Below are 13,587 nucleotides of genomic sequence, written 5' to 3'. Positions count from 1 at the left end.
AACTAGGTGGATTGAAACAGGTTTTTTTCAAAGTTGATTTTATTCAAAAATTGATTTAAACCAATTTATTTTTTAACATTTCGTCTTCTGTGAAACTCACTTATGTAGTTTTCGTTTTTACCAATTGCACTACACCAGTGCTACACTTTTTCTGCACCGATACCACTGGTGTTGCACTCATCAAAAGTTCGGTATAGCTCTGTGCAATGGAATCGTTTATTGTAGTCAATGGTTACTGTTTATGATTTCATCATTTTTGTTCGTTTATTCATGCCATGGTGTAGCACTGCACCGGTGTAGTGAAGTTTAAAAACGAAAACAACATTAGTTTTCTCTCTTTCATTTTTATCCTTATCTTTCTTATAATCAAAAAAATTGATTGATTATAGTTTGCCATCTTATTTATATATTATATACTTTAAACTTGTCAAGAAATGAGAGATCACAGCAAAATAATTCTATTTTTGAAATTATACCCTTTATTCCTGGTATACTTTTCATTTGATAAAAGGAGTTAGATCGCGATAAAAAAAAATTCTCAAATTCATCGCTCGTCATAGTCGGATATTGTCCTCAATACCCGAAGACTCCGGGCGAAGACCGGAGAGATGGTAACCCTACGTACATTACGGCAAAAAACAATTGCAACTGTTCTAATACGTTCCAATGCCGCAGTTTCCAATTTCACATTAGAGCTTAATCTTGTTAAATTAACTTGTCATAGTTCACTTTCCCAAGTCCACGAGCGCACATTGAGTTTATCTCGTTCGAACGCAACCTTTTTCGGATTCTGCATTTTATGGTCAATGCAGAAATGCTTGTTCCGCGGTAGTAATTACAAAAGCTATTAATTATGTCGAGTGTTTGCATCATCGTCGACATTGGCTTCGAGCTAGAGTTCGAAACAGTCGTTCGAACAGCTGCAGAACCCAATGAGCACCGAGGTAACAGTATCACTACTCAAGCTCAGAGTAAAGCTCTCTAAAATGCAAATGTCTAATGTTCACGAGCATCATCATCATAATCACCGTCAGCAAGCGACAGAAAGAGCATCAGAAATGCAGCATAAACGATGGATAAAGATGGGATGACATGCAATTTGAGTTGATGAGTTTCTGAATTTCATCGCGTATTGTATCGTTCAGTCCAGTAGTTTGCTACCATTTCTACACTTTTATCATGCGGTAGAGTGCTTTTCAAAAGCACATTAGACGGGGCCCAGGTTCGAGAACACTGTCTAATAATAATAATAATAATAATAAAGTCAGCATCCCATAAACGCTGAGGTTTTACTTACCATCTTAGAAGTACTGCCAGTGTTGAAAAATGCAAAGCAGTTTTCTTCACTTTGGCTAAACGATTTATCGTGCATCAAACCATTATATTTCAGAGTAAGGGAATTGTGGGTAAGCCTGCTATCCTTAGTGTTTCACTACAAATCCTTGTTCTAATACATTTACAACACATATTATTAAAATATTTTCGATTTTCAACACTTTGAAACACACTGAAATCACTGTAAGCTTTCAAATGCCAAGTAAAAACAAGGAGCAATGCCACGAAAGAACGAGTGTTATTTTCAAGCGAATAAGTTTAAGCTAATAACACTAAAGTAATAGGTGAATTCCATTACAAACCATCTAGTATATTATTACAAGAAAGGTGAGTTTGAATAAAATCGTTTTAATGATTGAGTGTTTATTAATGCGTGCATCGGTGGGATAATGGACTATTCACACCTTTCCGATCAGGTTCAGTGGCGACATTGTTCCGTGCACGGACGGTAATATTTCTTTTCGTTATTTTTCAATGCGTGAACAAAGATATTAAGACTTTTGAATTATATTTCGCGCGGAAACCTTGTTCGACGAAATATTTTTTTATAGGTTGGTATGACTGTCAGTGTCAGTATTAGGAGGTGCAATCGACGATTTACAATTTACATTTTACAATGAGTGAAATTATTCAACTAATAAGTTCCATTAAATTTTGAGTGCGGAATCAATTATCTAGTGCCGAAACGTTCAGAATGTTGCAAAAGGCCTTCGGTGATAATTGTATGTCGCGAGAAAGGTTTTTTTTATTGATACAAGTTGTTCAAAGAGGTTCGAGAACGCGTTGACGACAAACCACGTATAGGACGGCAGTTTTGGCAGTTTCCTTTGATTATCAAGGTGTGGTGTACTCCGAATTCCTTCCGACCAGCCAAACTGTCAACAAGGAATACTATTTCAGTGGTATGCGTCATTTGCGCGAAGATATTCGTAAAAAGAGGCCGGAATTATGCGCCGAATACTCTTAGTTTTACCACCACGCTATTACACCGTCGCATACTGCATTGATTTTTTCGCTAAAAATTCAACCAATATCTTTCCGCAACCACTGTATTCGCCTGATTTAGCTCCGTGTGACTTCTGGCTTTTCAGCAAACTCAAACGACCGCTCCGGGGAAACCATTTTAAATCAATTGAAGACATCAAACATGGCTACGCGCATTGAAGCTATTCCGGAAATTGACTTTAACAACTGTTTCGAGGATTGGAAGAAAACGTTGGAACAAGTGTATTGGGGCCAGGGGGGATTACTTTGAGGGGATGAAATAGATTGGGGAGAGTAAATCAAGAATTTCGAATTTATGAACAAAGTCTTACTATTTTTTGCTCACAGTAATATTCAAATTTGCCTGACAGTTTCGTGTTGATACTGAACCGGACAAATGCGAATAAACAAACATTGAAACGTGTAAAAGAATATTACCGTCCTTGCACGGAACAGTGCCGGTATTGAACCCGATCGGAAAGGTGTAAATAGTCCATAAGACCGCTATGCTGTTTGATTTAGAGATGGGCAATCCGTTCGCCAACTAGTTTCTCTAGATGTGGTAATGAACCAGAGTTTTTGTTTAAAGAATGATAGTTCTCTATCCTTTACAATGAAAATAGAAGAAATCGATAACCTATAACTGCGTTTTTTTAGAGTATAGAAAAAGTTACATCCATTCGCGATCTTCAAATGGGTAAAAATATTTGCTAAAAAGCACTCACTATTATTGAATTTGTTTACTACAAAATATAGTTATTGGCTGTCATGTTTTTTCGTAAAAGCATACAAAGACCAAAACAACGGTTCCTCAGAGCTAGTTTACTTTGGTCGTTTGGGTTAGTTCTGAGGGGTGTGAGTGTATAGAGTGCCTAAAGGATTGTCATCGCCGTTTCAGTGACAGTTGTTCTTGTTTTCGTATTATTCACGCTCGAAAATGTCTGTTTATGTGCCCAATTCTCGCCATTTGCGTGAAGTTTTACTTTTCTGTTACAATTCGAAAAAAAAAAATGCAGCTGAAGCGGATCGAATGCTCTCACAAACTTTCGGTGATGCTGCTCTGAGTAAATGAACGTGTCGGGAGTGGTTTCAACGTTTTAAAAATGGTGATTTCGATGTCGAAGATGAACAACTAGAAGCATTGCTTGATGAAGATTCGTTGCAAACCCAAGAAGAGCTTGCCGAATCGTTGAAAGTGAGTCAGCAAGCCATTTTAAAACGCCTCAAGGCCCTGGGCTTGATTCAGAAAGAAGGAAACTGGGTGCCGTACGAGTTGAAACCGAGAGACATCGAGCGCCGTCTATTTGTATGTGAGCAAATGCTTCAAAGACAAAATCGTAAGGTGTTTTTACATCGAATCGTAAGCGGTGATGAAAAGTGGGTTCGATACGATAGTCCTAAAAGCAGAAAATCATGGGGAAAGCCCGGGCATGCTACTTCGGCGAAGACCAAACCGAATATTCACGGCGCCAAGGTTATGATTTGTATTTGGTGGGATCAGCTCGGTTTGATTTACTACGAAATCTTGAAACCGGGTGAAACCATCACAGGAGATACAATTTTTAAGTTCTAGATTTTTTTATGTTTTCAAAATATCTTTATGTTCATTAATGTAGTCCTGAAATCTCAAATTTATGATAGCATTAGAAGAATTTGAACTTGCAATAAATTTTTAGAATATGATCATAGTCCAAATATGCTTATCTTGAAAATATAGTTAGTATGTTGAAACAATATATTGAAACCAACTTGTTAAATTCCAGTTGCTCAAATGGCAAAAAACTGATTAAAACACTAATCACTAAAATTCTGAAAATGATCTTGAAGCATCCTCTCTGGTTTAGTACAAAATAGTTTCCCAGACTCACAAATATACTACCATTATTTAGATGTAGTGTCACATAACATAGTACCAAAGACATCATATTAACAAGATAGCCAGCTCTCACATTTCACGAACAAATCATTGGCAACATACTTTTTTGTGAACATGGCGCTCTCAGGCGAGTCCGCATCGAATCTCATACATAGAAGTAGGGAAGAGAAATGTCAAATTCGTGCGCGCCAAAATAGCAGCACTGTGCACTCATACAATTGACATGATATATTGAATGTGATGCCGTGCGATGGCGTAGCTGAACTGAAGATTGATTTGACTCCAAGCTGACAGGGTCTGATAGTACGCGTATTCCGACAAAAAGTTCAATCGAATCGATTCACTCTTTGTATTAGTTAGTTCCTTTCCCTCGTTACACGTTACAAGTAGGCAAGGATGGCTTTTATCGTATCAAAGAACGTTCACTGGAAACTCTTCAACGATTAGATCAGTGACATCAAAGAGAGTTGGAAATCATCGCAACAACAAAAACCCGGCATGGCTCATTTAACATAGAATCGACACCAGTGCGAGAGCGAATTTCTCTCGATGACATTTCTGAGAATCAAAGGTTAGCACGCTGCTGTGGGGATCCTCTCTGAAGCAACAGACGGTCGCTTATTCTCGTTTCGCGATCCGATTCTATACAGGAGTTGATAATTGCGATAGAATCATTTTACTATTGCCGCTTATTCTAACTATGTGCATATAATCTTTGTATAAGTTGTGTCTATGAAAATGTCTGTGAATGCGATTATTCTGCGATAATTGTCAACTTGCGATTCTCTCTTGGGAAATTCCACACAGCAACGATCATTATCAGACTGTAAATAAATTTTTAAGGGCGTGAAATACTCAGAGTATGAAGTGGAGCGAAGAATTGTAGAAAATTTTCTCGCTGTTCATGCATAGAGAGATCGAGTTCTTGTAGCATCTTCTACCGGATTGAAAATGTTGTATACAATATAGATAGCAATATAGCAGCTTCTGTCAAATTTTCGGCAATCACCAACACTGCAAGTAGGTTTACTATTTTCCCTACAAAATGATGTAAATGATGTCCTTATGGTTTATTAAATTGGGTAATAATATAACAGGGTTGATAGGTCACCACTTGTGACAACCGAACTTAAATTTTACTCATTGTGTAACGAATATATTTGAAACGTGATATAATACCTTTTTGTATCAATCCGCATGAAGATTCATCGGTGTTTTTAGTTTTCAAAATAATTTTTTTATTTCAGGTTTTTTTAGTTTCTGTCACATTCTTGCAAAATTTTCGGTATCTTTACATTTTATTCCTTGAAAATTCTGGTTATTTTCATTGATACCATAACCAATACGATAGCTGTCTGTGAGCTTCATTTTAAGAAATGTTAATCACTGGTCCCGGTAATTCTGGGACCGAAAATTAGAGGTTGATAGAATGGAATTCGGTTCGTTTAACCAGTAACTCAAATAAATGTAATAACCCAAAATGGTTCATTTGATCATGAATTGACATGACGAGCAAATTGGAATAGTTTCAAGCCCTAATTTGAAGAAATTTGTTTTTTTTACGATTTTTTCTCATCTTCTAAGACAGTTAGAGTTTTAAAAACGAGTCACATTGTTACTCAGAATCGGAAGTCGAAATCGGATAAAATTTAGCAATTTCGTATGGGGCCAAAAGTTCTTTAATTTGATTTGTTGTTAGTGAAATTCGGGTTTTTATTTTTGCAGAAAACGATTGAGTTCTATTCTTATTTCTGATACTTTCGAAATCGGAATTTGTAAACCGGTGTAGCCGGGATTGTACATCATTTCATTTGATTCGAAGGATTTGAAAATCAGTGTAGCCATCGCTGAGGAATTGTAGATCGGCCAAATAAAATTTTTGGATACCTTCCGGGACCGAAAACCGAGTAATGGTGAAACTAAAACAAGTTTATTTGGTCATCGATTACCCAAATATGCATACCCAATGTTCTCGATTAATTTATGCGCAATTGACATTTTTACACTAACCATCCAGTGCCTCTGATTAAAAAACAAGTTGTTTTTATGGGATCATAAGACCTTCATTTGAATTTTGGATGGAGGAAATGGGTTCAGCCATCTAAAAGTCTATGGTATATGGATGTAAGAAGTTATGTAATGTATGATGTAAATAGTTTAAATCAATATAATTATGAAACTGTCATCTTACTGATATGTATCGATCGATATTTAAACGATTATGTTGACAAAAACGAACCGTGCTAAAATCGAAACGAGGCAAAATGTCATGAAAAGGGAGCTGTACGCAGTGTTTTATTACACGTTTTAATTGATGTTATTTAATTTTTTTGGATCTCTCAAAAGCTTAGGATTACTTTATTTGTACAGTTAATTTTACGACTGACTATAAGTTTAAAAATGGTTGCACCATTACTTATGTGATAAATTGCCTTCTTCATACATGTTTTTTTTTGTCGATTTTCATGAATTCGAGATGTGAATATGAATCATATTAATTTTAATTCACTAATCTAATTAGAACGTTGAGTGTAATTATTATTAACTGTAAACTAGTAAACGGATGATTTGTTTACTTACTTTTTTTCATTTTCCCTTCATATTGTTTATCATATCGATTACAGGTATGTCATGCTTCACTAGAGCACATATAGTATCCTCTATGTTTTATGTTGTAAACCTTTAGCCTCTTGACACTATGTGACAACCCACTGCACGCTACCAAAAAAAACTCTTTTTTAATTTATCTTGTATTGGAAGCAGCACGCAAATAAAACGAACATTGGACTAAATCCAAAAATATCACAAGCACATATTTTTCACTATGTTTTCCTAACCAACAGCCAGAGAGTTTTTTTTTAAGAAAAGAGCATTGAATTTACGTGTGGACGATCATAAAAACTTCACTCTTTCACTTCTCCAAAAATAACTGAACCAAGTTTTGTTTAAAGCATCTTAGAACCAAAAACACAACACCATCAATCGACCTAACTACACTAATGATGAGTGTTTCGCTATCGTGAGTTGAACCTCACTTTATGTTATCCTTTAATAATCATTGATGGATCTTCTTCCATGTCCACCTTTTCCGACACCACCGCTGAAAGCCAAATACCGGATAGGGAATGCCCAAATAACGCCCGTTCGTAACTCGACCTGCACAATCCAAAATCTCGCACTCAACTGGCGTCGAAATAGCTTTGTCGTTACATTTTACTCGTGGTCCGGAAGTTTGTCTTGAGGAAACAATTCACCAAAGGATGAGAGAATTCTCTATCATATTGAAATCAAAATTGAGCAATCGACTGTTGCATAGTCGGAGGGTTGTTTTACTCAATATTTCGTCAACATTGTGGGGTTAAGTTTCTATGTAGCACGTGCTATCGATTTTTTCCGTGAGCATGAATGGAAATACGCAAGTCCATGTTTATGTTTATCAGTGAATTCACTTTCGCCCGGCCGGCGTGTACTGAAATGGCATGTGCTTACGTAGATAGTCTGAGAAGCTGGAAAGAGATTTTTTAAACACATTTTCGTCAAAATAAATGAATGTGTTTTGACGAGAAAGTTTTTGAATACCGCACTGAAAACTACATATCGAAACATTGGTGTAATTCCCTTTCATTTAAACTTCTGCATTTTTATATGATCGAGATTCTATTCCAACTTTTAAAACTTTTTTGCCTTTCTCTATAGATACTTTTGAAATATTTTTTCGTGTTTTTCGAATATTTTTTCTGTGTGGGCCCTTGAATGTGTGGCCCGCGGAGGAGTTGCGCCACCATAAGAGAGTGAAAGTAAAGCAAAGTAAGGGTAGTTCATTTCGATGCGGAACTTGTCTTTCCGTATCAACGACCGTCGCGACCGATTCGTAAGAGTAGAATCCTGTCAATGTTTTTAATATGAGATTAGTCTTAAGCGGCTCGGGACCCTGAAAATCGAACAGTTTGGAGAAAATCATAGATTTAACAATCTTAGTCGTGCTTCAAACATTTGTGAATGTGGCCCTCGTGGATGTCGTAAAGTAACTGGATATGAGATAGGATATCATTTATCATGCATAATTATGTACAGAAATATCTTCTTGAGCGGTTAGTGGAATGAGCTAAATCTCTTTCAAAGAAAACAAATCCCATTTATTTCTACTATATTGGACATTTTTTACAAATGCTAATTTCTCGAAATAGTTACAGATGCAGATACTAGTATTTTGGTGTGCTATTTGCAACCTTCATCAGTGTAACAGACTGTAACACTGGTGAAGGTTGCTAACAGCACACCGAAGCACTAGAATTTGCGTCTGCTACTATTTCGTGACACTAGTGGCTAAATAGTAAAGAGTTTTGATGTAGCGGAAATAAAGTTGATTCCTGCATTCTGGTTTCAGACTGGTTTATATTTTTGAGATTTCCAATCCGGTGTCATATATGTGGAATGACGAAGTTATGTGTATTGCCTTATACGATTTCTTTCTGGTGAATTGCTCAAAGTGTGTGTTTTTACCTTTTTTTATATATATAAAAAATAGGTATAGAATTCGCTCAAACTGTCTGTGTGTGTATGTGTGTGTGTGTCTGTATGTGTGTTGTCAACTAAGAGGTCGAGATCTCAGAGATGGTTGGACCGATTTTGATCAAACTAGTCGCAAATGAAAGGTCTCCCCGTCACCCAAAACGCTATTGAATGGTTTTGAGATCGGATGTTTACTTTTTGAGTTATTCGAAGTTTTATGTCAAAATTTTCAGTTTTTTGACAGTATCTGTCACAATTGACCTTGAAAACAGAATATGTTTTCAGACTTAGATTCCGCACGATAATACCTATTCAACAAGCCATAGATTGTTAAAATCCGTCCATTTTTAACGGAGATATCGAAATTTTTGTGTAAACGACTTTTCCCCTTATTCCAGCAGTAGGAGTTTTGAGCGCTGTATGACAAAGCAATGCTTGGGAGCAACGGAAAATACGATTTTTTATTCTGTTACATACAATTGTTTCTAAGTACCAAAAAGACTGTGTACAGCATCCTTTTTCATGACAATTTTCCTCGGACCGATTTTAGCACGGCTCGTTTTTGGCAACATAATCGTTCGAATATGACATATATAAACCAGATGATGGCAGATTTTTTTTTAATTATATTGTTTTAAACTACTTACAGCAATAAATGCTGGAAGAACATAACATCCATATACCATTCGAATCAGTTCGTCGAGATCAGCAAATGCGTGTGTGACAAATAATTTCACTCAATTTTCTCTGGAAATTTCTTTTCTACAAATTCAGATTCATACGAAAATTCGTATGCTCCCAAACAAAGTTCCTGAATTATGTTTGGTTCCGACCTCTGGTTCCGGAACTACAGGATGATATATGAAACGAAATCAAAATTGTGTAACTCATTCTTCTCATAGATGGCTGAACCGATCTAAGATTCAAATGAAATCTGAGAATTATCTAAGATGCAAATGAAAAGTTTCAAGATTCTTTAAAACATCTTGCTCTTCAGTCAGATCCAACTTCCGGTTTCGGGGATACAGGGTGATTAGTATAAAAATGTCTATTCCACATAAATTAATCAGGTTTATCGGGTTAGCAGATTTGGATAGTCGATAAAAAAAATTAACTTTTTTCAGTTTTAGTGGTATTCAGTTGTCGATTCAGAAGGCACCTAAAAATTTAATTCGTGCTATGATTTCTCAAAGATGTCTTCACTGATTTTCACATATTTTGAAACAAATGTAAACTATGCAGCTATTCAGGTGAATTCATCTGACTTCGACCATACCGATTTTAGAATTCCGGTTCCAGTATAAAATCGTTTCTCAAAGCTCAATCGTTTTCTCAAAAAAGCCTAATCAAATTTCAGAAACAAAAATTCAAATTGAATTAAACTTAGATACAAAATTAATTAGTTTTATACATACATACAAAAGCTAATGAATTTTATCCAATTAAGCTTCAAAGTTGTACTCAAAACTGTAATTTATTCGTCATATGGCCATACGAATCGGTTTGGGTTATGCTGGTTCCTGAATACCGGCTCTGGAAGTACCTTGAATTACCGTAAACTCTAAAGTGGAACTTACATATCATGGCATGTTTAATCGATTATCACACTTCTAGATTTAAATTCGATTGTGTTTGCAGTTTCGACATTACAGAGTAATGAGTGAATACAATCTCAAATTGTCGCTTAAAACGACGGTCATTAAAATAATGTGATGAAAACTTAAACACCGAAGAATATTCATGCAAAAAACACATGCGGATTGATAAAAAAAGGTATCATCTCACTGCTAGGTGGATTAATCACGTTTTTTTATGCGAATAATTTCCAGTGGAATGCAATTTTGCGATATGACAAACTGTATAAATTCAAAAAGCTGTTAGCTGGTAGTTTCTGTCAATGTACACTCGTTTGTGTACAAGACAGGTAGTACGAAATTGCACACATTTAGGCAGTTTGGCTAAAATGGAAAATAATCAATCGCCAAAATATTGATAATGATCTATAGTACATTGGATTATAATCTTGTGCCGCGTATACGTTACCTGTGCCCGTGAAGCTGGAAACTTTTCCAACATGTATTAGAAGGCATTTTTATAAATAGAGCTGTCTGTAGATCAGCACCGCCATTAGGGTAGGAATAGAAACCGCCATCGTTGTTGCCATTAGGGTAGGAATAGAAACGGTATTTTCATGGATAGTGAAACGTGCTTTTTGTTCTTCTGATTTTGAAAAGCTATGAAATTATTGCGTCAACAAACTTGAGAAACGAGGCTGAGTGTCATAGGGTACCTGTACCCTAAATCATCTCAGGTTTACCACTCATTTAATATTTTAGGATCATTACTAATAGCGAAAAAAGTGGAAAAAATGCAAAATTTCACAGAAATCTTTGTAAATATTTTCAAAGTAGTTTTACCTTCTGTAGAATTGACTGTAGAATCGATTGATAACAATTACAATAGCCGCGATATTAACTACCATGTCCGTTTTGCCCCAAGTTTTTGTTTTTTCTTACCTTACTTCGTAAAAACTAACTGTAAAATTCTGAAAAAAATGTATTCGGCTAATGAAAATGTACTCCCGACATTTTCAGAAGTTCTATAAATAGATTGCTGTTTGTCAGAACAACCGCCAATAATTGCATTCTGCTTTACTCCAAATCTTTTTCTTCCATAAATTTACAGATAAAAATGTTCTGCTGATCTCTATTTGGGGAAATAAGGTTAAACTAAGGTAGTTCTATGTTACGCATACAGCCCTACAAATTAATTACCAGATAGTTTCCATGATCCCATGAATCACACAACATCGTTTTACCCCAATTTGTCTTCAAACTTATTTTTAAATTCAATTCTGATTTACAATCCTGAAGCAGAAACAATGCGACCTATCAATTGTGGTCCATATTTCGTAGAAAACTTCAGTGATACACGTACATACAATGGGAATGACAGTACTAGCTCTTTTAACCCGTTTTACTCCAATTAATTTTGTAAATCGTATCATTAGTTAAACTTTCTATTGCATTTCAAGAAAGGCTGATTGCTGTTGATTAAAATCGATTGATATTATGTAGAATACCATAAAAAGTAGATTACAAATAGATTCAATGACCGCATGAATCATGTTATGTAGTGTTACTCCAATTCATCCTATCAAATTTGTTTGAAGTCGCCATGGCTAACAGAACCAGAGAACCAAAGTTTTTACTTATATGGCAGATGTATTGAAGCCGTCATGTTGTCCACGAGTTGCATATCACCAAAGATGATAGGTAAAACAGTAAGTTTAGCTTGCAAAAACGAAAAGATTGCGCCAATTTTCAAAAGTCTGTGTTTTCTGACGAATGTGTGCAAGCAATCGAAGTTTCAAAAGTCTGTGAAAATCTTTAGACGAAAAAAGGTTTACATGTTAACTAAGAAATTTGATAATTTACAGACAAATTTGCAGAGTTGGCATCTCTGCATATCATTGACAATTTTTCGTGATTTGTCGAAAAAAATGGGGTGCCGGTAACCGAAATCGGTAGACATTTTGAAAATGATGAAGAAAAACTTTGATTGCGAAAATTTTGATAGCATCCGGTATTACATCACGAAATAGATCGATTTCACCCCATAAATATTCAATCCATTCACCTTTTCGACTGATACTTTTCAATTTATGACGCTATAAAAAAGTCGTAAAAAGTTTTGTGTTGATTTTCACACAATTAAAATTTGTTTTGAGCTCAGCAAAAAGTACAAGCGTCTGTTTGCTTTGGCATTCGGCACAAAAAGAACGTGTTGCTATTACACACACATGACATTTGTCGGAATGACGCTATTTTCTTTCTGTCAAAAGTTTTGGTGGAGTGCCGGCAACCGAACACTGCCGGCAACCGAACATCTTCCCTTATACACCAAAAGAATGCGGAGAAATTGTTCAACTTTTCAAATTGTCGAAAAATTATCATGTCAGGCGAGGAACATTTCACGTTAAATGGATGCGTTAATAAACAAAATTGTCGGTTCTATGCCACTTAAAAATCCTCAATTAATTGAGGAACAGCCTCTATACGACCAAAATGTTACAGTTTGGAGTGGTGTTTGTACGAATATGGTGATTGGCCCATTTTTCCAACACGATGATAGAACAACGAACAACGAAAATACCCATTGTTCATGAAAATGGTTTGAATGGCTACTGGTTTCAACAGGACGGTGCAACATGCCATACAGCTCGATTAACAATCGATTCGTTACGACCATTGTTCCTCGAACGAGTCATATCGAAAAACGGTGATTTTGAATGGCCTCAAAGATCACCCGGTTATTTTTCGTGGGGTTATTTGAATTCCACGGTGTACGCTGATAAGCCACAGAATCGTACGAGCTTCGACACATTTTCGTCGTTGTTTGGCCAATACAAATATTGGCTGGCTATTGACCGCATGCGTTCAACTTTCGGATGCCCAGTATTTAACAGCTTTTGCACACGTTTTATAGAACAGGATGGCACCACCAATCTCTCACCATATATTAGTAAATAGAACTGTTGAACTTGTTCATCGGTTATACTCGCTTTCATTGACGAACCGCATAACATTTTGTAGATCAAAATCTTATGTGGTTCTATCTCTGACTTGTTCGATCTAAAGTGATAAAGCTTGTTATACTGACTAGTTGATGATGCTGCGAATACTATGTTCTAGTTCGAGATGAGCGATTATGAATTCTTCATCGTGTCGAACGTGACAAATCATTAGCCGCGTGAGCACGTCAGCATAACCAAAATTGTCTGTGGATACATAACAGATATTAAACTCTTAGAGAAGTAGCGTTAGTGCCCACCGCTGTAACCGGTTAGCTATGTAGACCTGGGAATGTCTCTCTTTGAT

The 13,587-nt window shown here is 36.0% G+C and overlaps 1 protein-coding gene across 2 annotated transcripts in view; it reads right to left on the bottom strand.

The window, feature by feature from the left end:
* Positions 1-7,380, bottom strand: part of LOC131435039 (uncharacterized) — a 47,459-nt gene extending 40,079 nt beyond the window's left edge. Inside the window, exons 1-2 of one of the 2 annotated variants that reach the window (XM_058602508.1) lie at positions 7,311-7,380; positions 6,776-6,913 (exon numbers count right to left, since the gene is read on the bottom strand). The gene's annotated coding sequence lies outside the window, so the exon portion shown is untranslated. Of the gene's footprint in view, positions 1-6,775; positions 6,914-6,976 lie in introns of both variants that reach the window. The other variant, XM_058602507.1, reaches the window with a different exon arrangement.
* Between the last annotated feature and the right edge of the window lie 6,207 nt (positions 7,381-13,587).

Source organism: Malaya genurostris, chromosome 3 (genome assembly GCF_030247185.1).
Source record: "Malaya genurostris strain Urasoe2022 chromosome 3, Malgen_1.1, whole genome shotgun sequence".
Taxonomy (NCBI): Eukaryota; Metazoa; Arthropoda; class Insecta; order Diptera; family Culicidae; genus Malaya; species Malaya genurostris.
Note: the sequence above shows the minus strand (reverse complement) of the source record. Positions and strands in the feature narration are given on the sequence as shown.